This window comes from Thunnus thynnus, chromosome 21, assembly GCF_963924715.1.
Source record: "Thunnus thynnus chromosome 21, fThuThy2.1, whole genome shotgun sequence".
Lineage (NCBI taxonomy): Eukaryota > Metazoa > Chordata > Actinopteri > Scombriformes > Scombridae > Thunnus > Thunnus thynnus.
In genome coordinates, this window is record NC_089537.1 from 11,880,824 (window position 1) to 11,894,343 (window position 13,520).

Consider the following 13,520-nt stretch of genomic DNA (forward strand, 5'->3'; position numbering starts at 1 on the left):
TTGCGCCACTCACATGTGCACCCTTATGATAATAGGCCCTTTTAGAGTCATCTAATTCTGATGATGAATTGGACTTCCATAGAAAGCCAAAAAGGAGTTACTGTGGTAACGGCATGGCCTGTCAATCACTTGCAATCAGCCTTTTTTCTCTGTTCATTGCTTGATGCGTCAAGATTAGGACCTTCTCCATGGGGGGTTTCAAAACACTCAGAGGAAATGAAGAACCGTGTGGAAGTTCTACGGCTGATGTTTGGAAACTTTGCAGAATGTGACTTTGGTTTTGACTTACTTGCAGCTGAGAGGAGATGAAAACTTGACTTTCTAATGTCGTGGAGGTACCTCACTCCAGTTTACGCCACACTAAAACATTCTTCTCACAGCTGTTAAAATCAATTCTCAAAATTAGAGCCGTGTGCTCACTCTTGTTCTGAACGGCTACAGTATCTGTGCTCTTCATCTACATCAAGCTACAAAGACAGCATGTGTTTCTGACCACAGAGGCTTATAATTAAATGCCCACATTAAGAATAGAAGGTCATTTAAATGCTAATGCTTCCCATTTATAAGTGTGAGGTAAGGCTTGAAAATGTCCTACTGTAAATCGTGCCTGCCCTGTAGATAATGACGCAAATTTTAATGCAAAAATATTAGAAGCTGTTTTTAATACAACTAAAAAAAAACAAAAAAACCTTACATGTTATGTTTATGTTTGGTAGATTGCAAAAAAGCTTTGTTTTCTTGTCTTTAGTGGTTTTCTGGAATAATTGTGGTCTTAAGCACATGCACATGCTCTTTTAATTAGGTTACATTTTACCGTAGCGCACTGGCAGCAGTTAAACATTTAGGGGAAGTGCAACTAATTCGCTGGGCAGGACTATGAACTGTGGCATTACATCCTTGAAGAAAGGGGAAAAGCCATATAACAGAGGCACACAGGCTCTAAAGATCTTAATTCCCCATTAGTTCCTTATTCTCTCCAGTGACAAAGACGGGGCCCTTTCAGTCTTGTGTTCCCTTGCATACCAAAGTCATTCAACAGAGGAGACCTTTACCAAGAGCAATGCTCTATTCAAGCCATGTTAATTACAATTTTAAACCATTATTTGTTTCAACACCTGGTTAACCTATTCAGACCTGTTTAGATCCTCTTTATTATCCCAGGTGTGATGGGAAGGCACTAAGGAGTGAAAGGGTCCTGTGTGTACCAGGAACATAATCAACCCAGCACTGCATAGTGGTGAATAGCTTTTGGGATAAGATCAGATGTTACACACTCCAGTCCTCAAGTAAAATGGTGCTAGGTGGATTATGTCTGAAAAGAGGATTTTGTCAAGGATGTGTCCTCAACTTTTCTTTTTCGGCAGTAAAGCATCATGAATAGCACACTGCTTCTTCAGCAACTGTATTAGGACTAGAACACTCAATTGCAGGCTTAAAAGCAATTGGCTTTGTTGTGCATTTCTGTGCATATATTTGTGTTGCAGTTAGAGGCTTAGAGACCGAGAGGCCATGCTGCGTCATGAGGATGGATGTGTTTCTATTAGAGAACGTGGCCATAGAGAGGTCTTCTCATCTTCTAAGCTTCTTTTCTCTCTCCATCTCTCACCTACTTTGAAGTTGTAGTCAGTAGTTGGACCGCAGTCCTCTGTCCATTATGTCGTCATTAACAAGGCTTTACACAGGAACTTGACCCCCATGGAGTCTTTGTTGCTGTGACCACTCATGGCTTACCTGTCTTAGGTACTTGTTTGGGATGATCCCATTTCAATAGGAAATATCAACAGAGTGGCATAATAGGACAACATGATGGATAATGGGGAAAAAACACATGAAAAAGAGAAAATTACACCATCACGAGAGCTTTTTTTTTTCTTCTGAATACACTCAATGCCTTTTCTAATTTCCTGGCCTAGTACCTACATCCACAATGGCTACAGGCTGTTTGTATACACCTCCTGCTGTGTGGTTCAAATATAATGCAGACTTCAATATAGTAAAGGATAGCCATACAAAGTTCTGATTAACGAATTAACACCCTCTAATAGCTCTTCACCATCCTTCCTTAAATGGATTAAGGCTCCTCTCTAACACTTTCTTTTGCACAAAATTTAATTAAGATTTAGATTTGGTTTGAACATGCCAGGACAGATTCGCACTGCATTCATGATGTACTTCAATTAAGGAGCAAAGCAACTTAAGCTGCTTCACCAATAATTAGACTATCTCCTTTTTTAAATGGTATCTAATTATGCTTTATCCCTGTGTAATTCAATTTCTTTGTAGGTTACAGCGTGGATACTGGGACTATCTATTTACATTTTAAAGGTCATCTCCAATTTTGGGGTTATACTGAGTGGCATCCCTTTAAACACATAGCTTTTTATAGCCTTGTAATGCAACTACGCATTACGGCAACAGCAAATATTCAATTAAACGCTACTTTAATCCTCCACCGTCCCTGACAACATACTCCCAGTTAGCATCCAATCAACAGCTACTGAGGAAAATATATAGAATAAATAAAGCCTCATGGCTCGTGTTTACCTACATGATGGGTTTCCAAACTGTATTTTCTTTTCTTTTATTTGTCTGTGTGTTAACATTTGGCCTCCTGAGGTTGTTGCCCATGTATTTGTATAGTGATTTAAAACAGCGGAGAATGTCCTGCCCAGTGTTAATTTACTCAAAACAGCAGGGGTCACTGGCCTGGCCACTGACCATTACACAGTAGGACAGGGGTGTCCAGCTGACCGTCCTTTTAATCGACAACAGCAGGCCTAAGGAATTTAACAGCATGGGATTCACCATTTTTTCCCAACAAATAACGTTTATGGAAGATTTACAAGTTACTGGGATTGTCTGGGCTTTCCTTCCTTTCAGCTCATTCAATTAGTGGCTGTGAATGTCTTAGTTAAAGGGGGTGACGAGACAATTGAAGGTGTCATCTAATTATTTTAGCCCAGCGCTACGTAAAACCACTCCCGTGCTGGAATCCCTGGCCTTGGCTTGGTGATATGAAGTAAATGGGTTAAAGCAGCGGGGGTAATTCAATATGTGGCTCTCCTGGAGATGTTCCCCAACCTCTACCATCTTTAAAGTGAATCAAGGACCTGCAGGACTGCAATTTGATTAGATAGAAAGATGTACGCAGTGTAAAGTAAATGAAATCACCTGCTTTATATGCAGGTTTGTGAGCGGACTGTGTCTAGTAAGGTCAGATACTGTACAGGATTCCCTCCATGTGCTCCCACATCCATTGGTCTTGAGAGCCGGCCAAAGTATACAGGGCTCTGGCGAAGAAATAAGTGATCCCTGTCTCAACTCTGTCAATCTATATGGAAGTTTCAAATGATTTTCTTTACCCCAAGCCGGCCAAAGAAAACTAGGATTGAGAAGTCATGTGAATAGTGCAGAGCAATAGCAGGAGGCCACAAGCTGAAGTCTGTCCCGCAGCCAGGTTTTTCCCTTGTTTGTAAATTAGCTGTGAGTAATGAATTCTGGGAAGCTGCCCTGCTGCAGGGTTGCTCCCTCGCTGCCGGACCCTCCCATGCTCCCCCGTCGACATTGCCTTCCCAAATCTGTCCTGATGTTCCTAGTCTGTCAGTAGCCGCCCCAGGGGGCACCGCGATAGCCCGCTCGGCCTGCCCCCTTCCCTTCTCTGGGCCCAAGCCAGCTGAACCGTGTAAGTCCCTGCCATTGCAAACATGGTGACCCCAAACGGGATTGACAGATCGCAGACCGTGGATGCTAGGCCACCAGTCCAGTGACATCAGTTTCTACTGGTGGTGAGAAAACTGCTAGCATGTAGTGGTCACATTGCCCCGTTTTCGGATTTACTTTAAACAGCCACAGAATGCAAACCCTGGACATCTGGGGCATCAAGGAAATCCCAGGCCATGATGTGTTATGCTTATGTGTAAACAGCTCTTTAGCTCAATAAAATGCTTTTAAATTCATTTTTCCAAGAGATTTATGCTGCATCAAATCCAAAGAACATGCTGTATTCCCCTGTTTCCTCTGTGTTGCTACACTTATCCTTGTGTCTGATAAAAAGCCTTGGCTATGACTACCACATGGGTCCCCAAGCGCACATTAGAGAGCCTGGGGGGTCCCTAAGTGTCACCCATGAAATCAGAATGTTAGGGTATGAAAAACGGGGGAGGGACCGCTAGTAATTCTCATTATTGTTAAATGTTCATCGTCCCTGGTGTTGACTTTGCCTTAGTCTGCCTTCACTGCCAAGAAACAACATGACTACACCCGCAGTCAGTTTTAAAAGCTACAGATATTGGAGAAAATCTTCTTAAGTCTGAGTATGACCTTAAATTAATTAGGCTACAACAAGATCTGACCATTTAAAGGTTTCAAATTTTCCTCATCACTGCTTGCTTTATTATTTTCAGAAAAAAAAAACAACTCTTGTGAAAGATGAATAATTAAATGGTGATAAATGCAAAATTTTCTAATTCTAATTTCAAAAAGGTCAATAGCAATTTGTCAGCAATTAATGTAAAGAAGGAACTGCAGGGCATCCACATCATTTACACTGTGGCCCTATAAAATCCATTCTGCAGTGCTGACTGGCAGAGAGAAAAGAACTTCTCAATGGCAGATTTTTGACGTCCATAATGGCTTAATGTCTGCGTTTGACAGAGATATTGGGGGAAGAAGAGTGACTCTTTGCGCATTGGCGTGGCCCAGAGGCTTTTGCTGTCACAGCTGATGACAGTAACTTTCTCCATGCAGATTAAATTGGTGTTTACAGATTTGCCCTGGGTGTACATTTTTCCCCCTGCTGGGCTCCACTGGCTGATGATGAGTCGCAGATGAGACCAACCGTTCTCGACACTGATGCTTATGCTTCCATCACACAGAGCCTGTAGTGGCTTACCAGGCATCCAGCGCTACACTGCCACACAGCGCTCTCCACTCTGGCACAGTAAATGGTACAGTATTACCAGCTATTTACATTTGCAAAAAAGTGCCGCTGCCACTTCTGTCATGCTGAACTTGCAGCATGCCAGAGCTGCCTGGGTTTACTGAGCGTAGGAAGATGAAAATGCTGTTGAGAAAATTAAACATCATCAGTCATGATGTTGATAGTAGACTCAAACCAAAGGTCCCATAGTGTTACAAAAGATATCAATGACTTCCTAGTGTTGTTGTACTGCTGGAGTTGTTACAGCTGGTCAGTAAGAATGTGCTCAAAGTTTAAAGACACAGTGGGTTGTTTTCACAGATGCCTTTTTTTCTTGAGACCCCACTTCAAAAGGGAATGGGACTTGGCTCATCACAGACTGAAGTTTGGTTCTAACTGAATAGAGACATACACATTTTCTCATTAGTGTTATACTACTATTACACAGATTTGATTATGTGTTGTTTGGAGAAGCAGTGCCTAAAGACAGTTGATGGCAATTAAAAGTTCCAGAAGTTATTGACGTGACATAACATCATATTAAATACTTTCATAGACACAACAGCGCAATATTTAGTTGTTATTTATCTTGGAATGCATTGAGTAAACATATTTGTGGTCCACTGTACAAAATAGTAAAAAATATAAGCTTTGACAGCTGTTGTCCCAATGGTACGATGCAAAATATTAAGTAGCTTGTTACATGTAATTTGCATTGATTAAACTTTAAGTGTACAATTGTGGGGTAGAGAATGCTGATTGCCTGAAGTGTTTGATGCAGAATATTTACTCTGAAGGGCACTTTGTTAGTGCAAATTAACTGAAAAATCAATGAACAGAATAGTTTTGACTACCTTGGTATAGTAGTAACACTAGTGGTTTATATACTGTAGAGTTTGTGTCCCCTTGATGAATATTCATATTTAATTTAAGTATTTTAGCATTTTTAAAATTGTACCAAACACATCTTTTATTATTTAAAATAATACAACTGGACCTGCATCCCTACTTGTGGCCACTTTCCAGTAAAGTTATTAAACTGGTTGTTATTTAGATATAATTAACACATAAAAACTTTTAAAATCATCTTCAGATACAACAGTGTCAGTAGATGAGCAGTGAATATACAGAGCAGCATCTATGTGTGTATTCATTTCAGGTTGTAAACAGTAGTCTGTGAGCACTGGGTTGTTATCGAGTTGTGGCCCCCGGCATAGGATTGATCCACTTCAGTCCAGCAGCAGGGGGGCGGGAGCTCTGGAGGGGCTCAGTAGGGCTCCAAATCAATAAGGTTAATAGATGTGGGGGCCACGCAGTCAGAGGTGTGCAGCCTGGCATTTTCTGTGCCAATGAGGAAAATTCCTGATGACGAGGTGTCTCTTTTGGAGGCTGCATTAATGTCAGTCTGATTACCTCTAGCCAGGATGTCAGATACAGTGGGTTAGTGGAGCCTTGTTACCTGGCCATTAACTGGAATTAGCTTTACAAGGAGACCCTTCAGAATGGAGACTTTAACTTGCCACCTCTTCATCCGCTGTCCATTGAGAACAAATTGCCAACCCCCTCCCTCCTTTCCTCCTGACTCTATTCTTTCACTCTGATTTCTATAATGCCAACAGTTTCATAATCACTTGATGAGTAATTTCCTCTCATTTGGGATTTGGAGAAAGAGGTTTCATTTAGAAGTTTCTTTTTTTTTTTTTCTCCCACTCTCATTTTTTATGGTATTTCTCTCATCACATTTTCTTAAGAGCATAATTGAACAAGAGAAGAGGGTTCGAGGGGAGAAAAAAAAAGATGGCATAGCATAAAAATTAACATTAAAAAGAATAAAGACAATAAGTGAGCATGATTAAAAACTTGTTTAACTGACAAAATAGAAATTAAATGTTTCCATTATAAGATTTGCTCTTCCACATTCACTGCCAGACTCAGATTTGGTGTTTGCCATATTACAGCCTCGTTCTGGACCTGAAATGAATTTCCTCCCATTATTTATTTCAGGGACAATAAGCTAACAGTTCACAGTAAGTATTTTGTAAATTTTCCTCACAAAGAAAGTTTGTGCTCATAGCTTTCCCACACTGATATCCACGAGACGATTAAGATTTCTGAATAGGGCCCTTCAGTTTCTCTCAGACTTACAGCAGAGTTTGAATGGTGAAATGCAAATGAGGTGCTTGCTGATCTATTCTCTCAGTACCTGGCTAATGTCTATACAGAAAGCCATGTGTCTGAGTATGTGTTAGGATGCAGAGAGGTAGAGGCTGGACAGTGCCACACCTGCAATTAGCCATGCACCTGCATCAGCTGAATTTAAGTGTGCGAGAGCAGAAGTCATGCTGGCTTCACTACCCTCAGCCCCCCCCTAAACAAAACACTGAAGTCATTTGCAATAAAAGAATCAGTTGTCTCCTTTTCCCCCCTTTCAAAAGGACCCCTTGCATAGGAAATCAGTTGTCTCTCCCTTCATGGACATCATGCCGTGTGGGCTCCCATGGAAATGAGTTTTGGCATTGTTGTGCCGAGGCACTCCCCCTCTAATAAATTGAGGAGGATTAAGGGAGAAGAATGTAATAAAGGATAGTCATTTCATCATGACAGCCATTTTTAGAGGGGGTTGGGGCAGCCAGAGATTTAAAGGATAATCAGCCCCGGGTTTATTTCCATAACATGCATTACAATCTGCTTCTTTGAACTTTCTGCCACTTAGGTTACTAGATTTGTAGGAGGAAAAAGGGGGAAAAAAAGCATTATTATCAAATGTTTAGTGTTTGAGACTTGAGTGACATATTAGAGACATCTGAGTGAGTTATTAAACCGTTATGGGTCTTGGAGATTATTACGCATTAATCTAAACACTTTGAAGTGTCTGTGCGTGGAATTATAAGCATACAATTTGGCTCGTAAAATAAGGCCATTGCTGTAAATGATATTTGAGAAAGAGTCTTGCATGTTCTCACTTTGAAATTTACTGCTGTTCCTTTCCTCCACTCTTTATATGCAAAGACATATCATGTTCAAATGTAAGGAACCCTCAAGTGGCTAAAACATTTTTGTTTAGTCTGATCATGCTGCCAAATTTTTCAACGCATGGTATTAGTTTTTATTGATCTTGAAGTCAGCTTCCACGCTGCCTCTCCTGACTGTTTGTTTAGTCTCTGTACGTGATTGGAAACACTTCAGAAATGGTGACCAACAGCAGGTGAGGGGTGCCTGAGCTTTGAAGTCTCTGCTCCTTATTGATCCTGTGCATATTCTAAAATTCAAAGAAGGCATCAAAGGCATAGCTAAACTCTTAAAGACTCTGCACGCACCAAAAAAGGGCACCAATGACAGCGTGAACAAGCAAAGCAGGTGGTGGCTGCTGGTCGGAGCAATCACCCCTCCACCCCCGTCACGCCCCAGACAGACTGCTGAAGGCTTCTATTTTAATGTTGGACAGCAGTATGGCTCCCAGTCTGACTGACACTTGTCTCTCATTAGAGAAAGGAAAAGCAGCTTGGGGAAATCTTCGGTTCAAATTAATTAGTCTGAAACACTTGTAGAGACTTGACTACAAAGCCACAATTATAGGAATATAACATTTGGAGCAATTAGTAGACAGATACTTTTTACAAAATGCTTTGTGTCACTAAGGTACTAATTTTGATTGTGTTACAATTTGGGAGTAAGTATGCATGAACCTGGCTGAAATATTGTCAGTGTATATGTTGGCTGATTATGTATGTATGCATTAAATAGCTTGTCCTCCAGAGCACTAACAACTTTATTTCACTACTATGAAATGTCCCATTTAGTGCTTACCTTGGTCACAATTCTTTAAAAAGCAAATTAAAGTTAATTAAATGTTTATGCATATTATGTATTTATATATATATAAAAAAATGGGCCACTTAACTGTTAGCACATTTTTGAAACTCTCAAATATCCATATTGGTATCAGCCATAAAAAAACAAACAAACAAAAAAAAAAAAAACAGTATCAGTTGGGCTCTAGAAATAATAAACTAGAGATGGAAAAGATGCAAGGCATGCATCTATTTTTGCAGCAACTCTCTCCTACTTCGTTTCCATTCCCAAGTTCATATTTTGGAAACTCACCAAGGATTCATTAGTTATGTGTTATTAATGTGTTCTGTGTTATTTTCTGATATTTTACATGTTGTTGTCTTTATTTATCGTTTTTTAAATCATCCCCAGTAGGCAAAATTACATATAAATAATCAAATTCATCCTCCGTGCAAGAAACTGTTTCCCACCTTTACACATTACAATTGTCCAACCATTTTTTAAATAGATTTTATATATTCAGATGTCAACATACTATAATAAACAATAGACAATATTTAGCACAATATTGTGTAACAAAGAGTTAGCCAGACCTAGCTTCATGGTAACCAATCTTTGTGACAGCAGACAGCATACAGAGCCATCACACCAACAGTCAATGACTCCACTATTGGCAGAACTGATGACACTAAAGCAACTAGGTGGATGCTGCAATTGGAACATCTCTCTGAAACTCTAGGATAAATCCACACTCCTTCAACCTCCTGCTCCCCCTCTGATGTATGCCTGTCCTCTGCTCTCCTTGGGTGCACATGGGAGTTATTTGAGCCTTTCTGGGACCAGCGGGAAGCAGCGCTGCCACACCGGCTCACTGTTGGATTACCCTCATTGCGTGAGTCTTTGGCCTCTTTCCTCTCGTGACGACACTGGGTCGAGTTCACAAGGGGCTGATTTAACTCATTCACCGCAGTCCACTGCCACTAGCCACATGCCTGCCAGCCCAGTAATTCTAACACAACACTAAGTGTTCCTGAAATGAAGAGACAAATGCCTCTTTGAGTTGATTCACAGAGATTGAATTTTTGGGGGGATGATAGGTTGATTTATGCCCAACGCTCCACAGGGAGTTATTCCTTAAAAAATTTTGCTCAGAGTACTTTGAGGTCTTGTTTGTTGCTACTGTAAATGTGTATCTTACACTTTTCTTATTTGGTTATGCTTTATATGAGGTTTGGCTGTGCTTTGGTGAATTCATTTGAAGTGCTTTTAAAGCTGAAATGATTAGTTGATAATGGATTCATCAATTGACAATAAGCTTATCTACAACTATTCAATACTTGATTAATGGTATAACTGATTAATGGTTGATTCAAACAAAAATGCCAAAGATTACCTAGTTCCAGCCTCTCAGCTGTGAGGATTTGATGCTTTTCTTTGTGATATCTCATAGTAAACTGAACATCTTTGGGTTTTGGATTGTTGGTTTGACATTTTATGAATCAAAAGATTCATAAAATAGAAGAAAATAATCTGCAGATAGATAAATAGTGAAAATAAACATTACTTGCAGTCGTTCCTAGTGAGACCTGACTGGAGGGTCAACATCCAAATCCAAAATTAACTGAAGTAAATGATATCATAATATTCCTTAAGGGAAAAAAAACCCAAATATCTATTTTATTATGGATTTTAAGCCAGAATATCATGTTTTCAAACAGGATCTCTACCCCCAGGAAGTTGCAGTTAACGCACTTTTCTCAGTTTTATTGATCTGGTGTTGCCACCTGGGCCTTGATGAGGTAATGGAGATGTTTATAAGAGCACCCTTCATCATTATCAGTACAAACTTTCCTCACATTGCTACAAAACAATGATTTAGTACATCTGTTTACGGTGCAGTGACATGCATGTGTGTGAATCGTACAGTGTTTTGTTGCTATTATCACCTGTGGCATTAATGCTATCCATAATATTGCATTGCAATTATGGTAAACATGCATCAGTATTGAGTTAATCAAAACTAGCACACTGCTGTGAGTATATGTGGCCTATTACAACATACTGCTGGATATCGTCTGAGTTTGAGCATCATCTATCAAACGTGACTCAACTTGTGTAATTTCAGTCCCACGTTGCATTTGTCCAAAGTTCAAATTTTTAGGAAATGTGACTAAGAAGACAGTTAGTTTCTGTTTGAATATCTAGAAATAAAACCAGGATATTAAAATTGTATATCTGGACTTCACTTACGGTAAGAATGGCAAAAATCTATTTATTTATTTAACCAGGAGTCCCACTGAGATTAAGAATCTTGTTTTCAAGGGAGACCTGGCCAAGACAAGCAGAGCATAAATAAGAACACATAGTTACAGACAGAAACCAAAAAAGGAGACTAAATTAAAGACAACTAAAAAAAAAAACAAGCAAAGGGAACTCATATCAAAAGAGAAATTTCTAGGAGTTAAGGAATCAAGCATCAATCAAGCATTTGACGAGATTAATTCATTCAGCTAAACATTTCTTGAAGTAAATCAATCATCTTGCTGTTCCTCTCTTCCTAATTGCATGTGGATTAAGATGGCTGACCTATCTCGTTTCACGGGATGTTGTCACAAAAAAAAACAAAAAAAACCCAAAAAACCCCCACAAAATGCTTATCCTGACTTTTCCCAAGAGACTTAACAATAATACATACAATGAATCTACTGACCCTTGAAACCCTTCTTTTTAGTCAGTGTGAGGATGTCATGTTTTTACTGGCTGTGTTTCTTAAGCGCTCTGGTTGCTGTAAGTAGCCTGTACAGCAAATATCTTTGGCCTCCCTAACTAAGGCATCCCGTCATCCAAACAGAGGCATCCCACTGACGTCTCAGGAGACACAACTTGAATAATGTTCTCACATTAACAGGGCAAACAAGGGATACTCTTTACATCAGGACTATTAATTCAACATCATGCAGTGTTCTGGCTCTACATGGATTTCATGTGGTGTCATTTTCATGGAAGAGAAACAAAGTTGCACCAGATAAGACAAGTTCATTTTGATGTCTAGTGTTTTTCTTTTCGATAACTTTGAGTCCTGATGGGGGTGAGGGGAGGGGGGGGGTTGCAATTTGAGAGTGTCAGGAAAGGCATCACTAATGCATTAGAGGGACAAGTGAACATCGGCTGTGGGTGTGGTAGGAGGTTTCCTCTGCTTTACCGTTTGTGATCCGTGTTATGTAATTAAACCCCAAAACACACCACAAGTCATCTCTTTTCCCAGGAAGGATACGCGTTAATTGACATCTATTCAGAAAATGCACTCGTGAGGGGGGGGGGGGGGAAGTTTCAAATGAGCTGTGAATTTCAACTTCGTTTGACATAGAACATGCACTTTTTTAACATATTTGTATTTCTTAACATACTTCCTTCGCAGTGTTTCAGTGAGGGACAATCAGAACGTTTAGAAAGGGTGTGAAAAAGTCTGCTGCCTGTGGCCAAAAGAATGAACTATGGCAGACTGGAGATTGTGAATAGGCCTTTTACAGGTCACAGAATCCATTCAACCCACTGACATTGTTATTATCTGACCGTCATAGATGGGCCTAATTAATATTCTAATCATAGGCCTCGGGAACATTGTAAGCAAAATTATCCGCTGAGTACCATTTGCTTATTCAGTCGCTCATTGACTCTGTTAGTGAGAAACAACCACTCTGGAGAAAATTAACACAAGTAAACTAGAACTTGAAAAAAAAAAAAAAAAAATACAATCTCTTTTCTAAGTGAAAATTTCTCTTCTCATATCTAATTCCCTGCATTTCTCACATGAGAAATGCATCAAAAGAATGGAAAAAAAACACAGAAATCTTTTACACTAAATTGAGTTCAAGGGAACAACAATGACAGATTTCTGGTTGATGATCTTGATATGGAAATTCTGCAGTCAGTAAATAAAAGACTGATATCAGTTTAGCTACTACTGGCTTTTAAAAAGTCATTTATCTTACATAATCAAACGTAAACATTAACATGAACATTAACAGACATTAATTGTTGGGAAAATTAAGTCTCACTTCAGTGTGCATATTTACAAAAAAAAGCAGTTCTAACTTCAAAATATCTTTAAGTGTCATCAAACCTTTTTGAATCTCAGAATAGACCCTTTTGGACTGAAAGTGATGGTCGAGTGAATAATTTCCCCCATTGTGCATCCTTATGCTTTTATATACAGTATTTCTTATCACACGGAAGCCAGTGATATAGATTTCTATTATTAATGCACATATGTCAACCAACAAATACATCATGATAGCAAAATTACAGTTTAGGAATTGTATTTTAACAGCACTGTTGTTTATGAAGTGCCTACAAACGCCATGCTGCAAATCTCCATCATTATAGTTCTCGTCTTGTCTTTCTCTGTGGGGAGTTAGGAGAGTTATGAAGTGTTGTGACGAAGGAGACCTGAAGTCGACAGACATCTTTTCGGGGGCACACAGTCTCGTGACGGAGCTCCTTCAGATGGGAAAGTGAACAGACTGAAATGCTAATTTCCACACAATGATAAATCTGCAGTATGAAATTGTCGGTACAGAGCTCTTGCCCCGAGGCTGTGCGTTATTGCTTTATTCTATTAGTCAGTTATTACCAGCAATCAAAGTCAACCCCCACTGCCCCCTGCACACAAAGCCCCTTTTACATTACATTTATCAGGCGTTGTACAAACGTTGAAAACATATGACGGCAGCCCTCAGAGCTGTGATTCCTCCGGGGCTGGGGGGCCTCCGCTGAGGAAGGGGACCTCCAGCTGGCCCATAGTGCATCT

At 39.8% G+C, this 13,520-nt stretch overlaps 1 protein-coding gene across 7 annotated transcripts in view; it reads right to left on the reverse strand.

The window, feature by feature from the left end:
- Nucleotides 1–13,520, reverse strand: part of zic4 (zic family member 4) — a 112,640-nt gene that overhangs the window by 56,427 nt on the left and 42,693 nt on the right. The window contains exon 2 of one of the 7 annotated variants that reach the window (XR_010925078.1): nucleotides 12,269–13,210. The exons of the other annotated variants lie outside the window; for them this stretch is intronic. The gene's annotated coding sequence lies outside the window, so the exon portion shown is untranslated. Of the gene's footprint in view, nucleotides 1–12,268; nucleotides 13,211–13,520 lie in introns of those variants that run through there. 7 annotated transcript variants of the gene reach the window in all.